We start from the raw sequence: 6000 nt of genomic DNA on the forward strand, positions 1-6000 counted from the left end.
AACCATCTAATTAAAACCAACAATTTCATACGATCGTACTCAGTGCTACATTTTCAAAATTTCCGATCTTTCTTGTTCATTCTGTGTGGCTCTTACGTTAGGTAAGTTTGGCCACCCCTGCCATAAGCTGACTTCGTGCGACCTAGCTCATGGTTTTTTAGCCTCTGGCTCACACATTTTTTGTCTTAGCTCAGGAAAAATTGTCCCTGAGCACACTAATTTCTGCAGTAGCTCACAACTTTAATGCCTTTACTCACAAGGCTCCACAGCTTAGAGGCAACATTGCTCACCGCTCTTAAGTTTCAATCTTATTTGGTCATCGGAAACAAACACTCATATTACTTGGTCTCTGTTGATACCTGGCCTAATTTTGCCGTGTTTTGTCCATATTCCCCAGAGGATTAAAATCAAATGTGGGCAAGAAAAGGTCAGAGGGCATCAGTTGTCAAACTGAACATGGTCCTTGGGAATGAATATGCCCAGTAGCGTTTGGTAAGGCAAGCTGACAAATGCCAGCTAAAGCTGTCTGCTTACTTTGGTATTGTTCCTAGGGCTGCCAGAGGGCAGCTACAACCTGAAAAAACTTCCTTCTGACCTAATTCTCATGGAACTGCCTAGGGGGGCTGTACCGATTGGTGGAAGGGGGGGTGTCTACATAAATAGGAAAGTGGCATAATGGGAAGAAAAGTAGGCTAGAACCAGGTTTGGGGGGGGGGGGGGGGTTAGCACAGAAACGTTGTTCCAGTTGGCTTGGTGTCAAGGGGTGTGGCCTAATATGCAGATGAGTTCCTGCTGGGCTTGAAAGCCAGTGAGTGTAGTGGTTAAGTGTGTGGACTCTTACCTGAGAGAATCGGGTTTGATTCCCCACTCCACCACTTACAGCTGCTGGAATGGCCTTGGGTCAGCCATAGCTCTTGCAGGAGTTGTCCTTGAAAGGGCAGCTTCTGAGAGAGCGTTCTCAGCCCCACCTACCCGACAGGGTATTTGCTATGGGGGAAGAGGGTAAAGGAGATTGTGAGCTGCTCTGCAACTCTGAGATTCAGAGTGAAGGACGGGATACAAAGCCAATATCATCATCATCTGTTCTACCCAAAAAGCCCTGTGCAAAACAATGGTGACACCGGAAGGTGTGGCCTAATATGCAAATAAGGGCCTGCTGGGCATTTTCTACAAAAAAGCCATGCTAAACAATGGCGACGCCAGAGGGTGTAGCCTAATATGCAAATGAGCACCTGCTGGGCATTTTCTTTTTTAAAAGCCCTGTGCGAAACAATGGTGACATGGCCTAAAATGCAAATTAGCTCCTGCTGGGCTTTTTCTACAAAAAAAGCCCTGGCTAGAACAGCACTCTTGCATGCTAGTTTTCTAGAAGTGGGTTTGTTTGTTTTTAATGGAGGCACATCCCAATCCACCAGTGCAGCCGGGCAGGTGCATACATTGGAGCTGTGCTGGAAGCCAAAGTTCATGCCATGCTCAAGTTCGAAGCGCCAGCAGGGGTGGTGGAGCAAAAGAAGCCAAGATGCCTTCCCCTCCCCACTGGGAACAGGCAGGTGGGCACCATCACAGCCCCGTAGCTAGGGGCTACGGGGGCCATGGGGGTGGGACCACAGGGTGAGAGCCTATAGGAAGCTAGAAAGTCCAAGGCTGTTCCTCTCACTCTTGCATTATTTAAATCACATGGGAAAACCCATCATTCATCATACAGAATTTAAATTGTGCAGGAGAGGGAAAGCCCTTTAAAGCCCTATATGGCCTGAGAGCTGTCTGCCTTCGGGACCTCCTTTCCCCATATATACCCCTGAGAGCACTATATTCAGGGTCTCAAAATCTCCTTAAGATCCCTGGGCCGAAAGAAGTTTGATTATCTACCACTAGAGCCAGAGCGTTCTCGGTAATAGCCCCCATTTTGTGGAATGCCCTCCCCGAAAACATTAGGGCCCTGCGGGACCTGCCAAAGCTCCACAGGGCCTGTAAGATCGAATTATTCAAACTCGCTTTCAAGGGTTAGGGGGAAGTGGCTATTACCTTACAGCACCGACAATCTCACTGAATTAATATAATGGAAATCAGAAATCTGCCATCTTGGACTTTTAATTAATGGATTAGTGATTGTTGATATCTATGGAAATATTTTATTATATATTTTATTGTTAATATTCTATGTTTGCCAACTATTAATGTTTTTAACTGTTAGGTGCCCTGAGCCTGTCAGGGGAGGGCGGGAGATAGATAGATAGATAGATAGATAGATAGATAGATAGATAGATAGATAGATAGATAGATAGATAGATAGATAGATAGATAGATAGATAGATAGATAGATGGATGGATGGATGGATGGATGGATGGATGGATGGATGGATGGATGGATGGATGGATGGATGGATGAACAGAACAGAACAGAACAGAACAGAACAGAACAGAACAGAACAGAACAGAACAGAATAGAATAGAATAGAATAGAATAGAATAGAATAGAATAGAATAGAATAGAATAGAATAGAATAGAATAGACAGCTGGCTGGCTGGCTGGCTGGATGGCTGGATGGGTAGAATAGAATAGAATAGAATAGAATAGAATAGAATAGAATAGAATAGAATAGACGGCTGGCTGGCTGGCTGGCTGGCTGGCTGGCTGGCTGGCTGGCTGGCTGGCTGGCTGGCTGGCTGGCTGGCTGGATGGATGGATGGGTAGAATAGAATAGAATAGAATAGAATAGAATAGAATAGAATAGAATAGAATAGAATAGAATAGAAGACAGCTGGATGGATGGATGGATGGATGGATGGATGGATGGATGAGCGGCCATGGGATGGTGTGAGCCCCCCCCCCAACCCCTATCAGGGGGCCAGGCCCCATGGGCCCCTGGTTAGCTACGCCCCTGCACCATCATCATCTCTCGCTCTGTCCTGGCTGGAGCCGCGCACCCGCGGGCAACGTGCAGAGCGAGAGCCGCCCCTTTTCCCCCGCTTGGAGACGGGGCGGGGGGAGACAGGCCTAGTCGACGTCCTCCACTCCGAGCTCCTCCGCTTAGGAGCGGGACTGAGTCCCGCGGAGGGCAAGCGCGGGGGAAGAGGAGCGAGGCTCGCCCGCGCGTGTTCTTCTCTTGCTCGCTCCACGTCAGTGCCTGATTCGTCTGAAGGCGTGGCGCGGAGCGGAGGGAGCGCATGAATCCCCTGGTCGTGACGCGAAGGAAGAGAGAAAAAGGAGCAGCGTCGCGGCTCTCTTCCCCCGCGGGGCCAGCCGCAGGCCGGGCGAGGCGGCGCCACCCTCTTCGAGCCTCTTCGGGGAAGCGCTCTGGCCGGCCTGCCCGGCCCCAATGCGTTGCGCGCCCCCTGCGTGCGGGAAGGCTTTGGCACGCTGCAGGTGGAGGAGGAGGGTCGGTCCTGGAAGGGATCCCTAGGAGAGGCAGCTGCGCCTCCCAAGCACCCAGCGCGCAGGGCGAGGCCGAGACGGAGCCGCTGGAGCGCCCCCCCCCCCCCAGCTTCCCCCACCCTAGATTGAGATTCTCCCCCCCACCCCCACCCCCCACCCCCGGGGCGGCCAAACTGCAGCTCGGGAGCCACATGTGGCTCTTGCACACATATTGTGTGGCTCTTGAAGCCCCCAGTGCCTCTTCTGCTAGCCTGAAGAAGACATTTGTCTCTTTAAATCACTTCTCCAAGCCAATCCATCCAGCAGCTTCTCCAAGCCAATCCATCCAGCAGTTGTTTTGTTTCTACCTCTCCGCCATCTTTCTATCTTGCTTTCTTTTCCTTCCTTCCTTCCTTCCTTCCTTCCTTCCTTCCTTCCTTCCTTCCTTCCTTCCTTCCTTCCTTCCTTCCTTCCTTCCTTCCTTCCTTCCTTCCTTCCTTCCTTCCTTCCTTCCTTCCTTCCTTGTGGCTCTCAAAGATCTGATGTTTACTCTATGTGGCTCTTATATTAAGCAAGTTTGGCCACCCCTGTTGTATTGGAACAAATTAAGTCTTTAGGGAGCCACTGGAATTCTGTCTTATTTTGCTGCAATAGACTTAACACGGCCAGCCCCCTGGAATTTAGTTTACTGTTGTAGGCTTTTCTCCAATATGTGGGGTAGTGGGAACTTACGCTTCCCATGACATTTTTCTGTCTCCAGATTTTTCTGTCTCGAGAGATATGGAGCAAGGGAACATGATGTATTTGGGGAATTATCAATCTATCACTGGAATAAACCATTTATCACTGCTTTAAGACCGGGAACAGTGTGAACACAGCCTTCAATTTTTCCACAGGACAATCATTAATACTCAGAACTAGTTTGATCTTCCAGTGATAGCATTTTTTTAAAAAAAATGTATTTCTTTTCTTCAGGTGGTTATCCTTTGGAATTGTGGGAAAGAGTCCGTGTATGTTTAACTGATTTGTAAACCATGTTGAAGAGATAAAGCCACAAATCCCTGTGATAATCCAGTTTGAGATACAAAGTATGAATTCACCTGATTGGCTGAGCAGGACAAATCCAAACCAAAGCTAAAATTCTTTTTCAGATGTCTGCTATCAAATGAATTAAGGGATATTATAATAGCCAGTCTGATTGAGAGCTAAGTAATAATGCTTGAAAGGGGTGAGGTGCCCCAAAGATCTTCCCAGATGATGGTTAAATTCGGTTGGAACAGATGAGTGGAAAGCCACGCCCACAGCATACCATGCATAATTCCAGGGCTTTTTTGTAGCAGGAACTCCTTTGCATATTAGGCCACACACCCCTGATGTAGCCAATCCTCCAAGAGCTTACAGGGTTCTTAGTACAGGGACTACTGTAAATGCCAGGAGGATTGACTACACGGGGCGTGGCCTAATATGCAAATGAGCTGCTACAAAAAAGCCTTGTGTGAATCATTGGGTGTGCTAAAATTAGTGCTTCATCAATTTTCAGGGCCTTTGAGGTTTTTATTCCTTAAATCTGAACAATGGTAAGGGAAGTCTTGTGCTGTGCTATCTTTACATTTTTACAAGTGTTATACTCCAATAAAATAATTTCTGCATAAAGCTAGCTTTGAATGATTTTGCATATAGCACTTAAATCACACTTGACTCACTCATCAGATATTTCAGCTCAAGTACTGCTTGTTCTTGGAACATAAAATTAACATAAGGAACATTTAAAAAAAAAACTTTACTAAATACAAGTCAAAATAAACATGCTTAAAGCAGATCGCACTCTATTTAGGACACAGGAAAAGCTTCCAATTCTATTTTTTTCCCAGAAACTCACTTTATTAACTATTGGTGACCAGTGTTCCCTGTAAGCTGAGTTAGCATGAGCTAGCTCACAGATTTTTAGCCTCCGGCTCACACATTTTTGTTTTAACTCAGGAAAGATAGCCCCAGAGCACACTTAATTTATGCAACGGCTCACTAATGCCAGTAGCTCACAAAGTAGAATTTTTGTTCACAAGACTCTGCAGCTTTGAGGGAACATGGTTTGTGACCCAAGAACTTCACATGGGCAATATAATGGAAAACCACTATCCAATGCAATAAATATTGAGACAGAATGCTAGATCATGGAGTGGTTTCACACACGTTGAATAATGCACTTTCAATCGACTTTAGTGATTGTTTCCCAAGTGCATTTTCGTGTTTCCAGTTGCAAACGATTGCTTCAGTGCACTGAAAATACATCATCCAAGATGTCTGAAAGCAGCCATAGTGGGACCAGTATTTTCTCCATCAGCTCAAGTCACTCATTGCACTTGTGGGCTTTCCTTGCTCAGCACCGCTCCTCATCTCAGCCCCAACCTGGAATTGGAGTGGTCCATAAGCTTAACCAGTCCAGGCTGCAGATGTGCTTCAGCAAGGCTTTTTTAAAAAATAGAAAAAACCCAGTGGGAGTTAATTTGCATATAAGGCCAAACCTCCTGATGTCACCATTGTTTCACACGGCTTTTTTTGCAGAAAAAAGCTCAGCAGGAACTCATTTGCATATTAGGCCACACACCCCTGATGTCACCATTGTTTCACACAGGGCTTTGTAGAAA

Source organism: Heteronotia binoei, chromosome 1, assembly GCF_032191835.1.
Source record: "Heteronotia binoei isolate CCM8104 ecotype False Entrance Well chromosome 1, APGP_CSIRO_Hbin_v1, whole genome shotgun sequence".
Taxonomy (NCBI): Eukaryota; Metazoa; Chordata; class Lepidosauria; order Squamata; family Gekkonidae; genus Heteronotia; species Heteronotia binoei.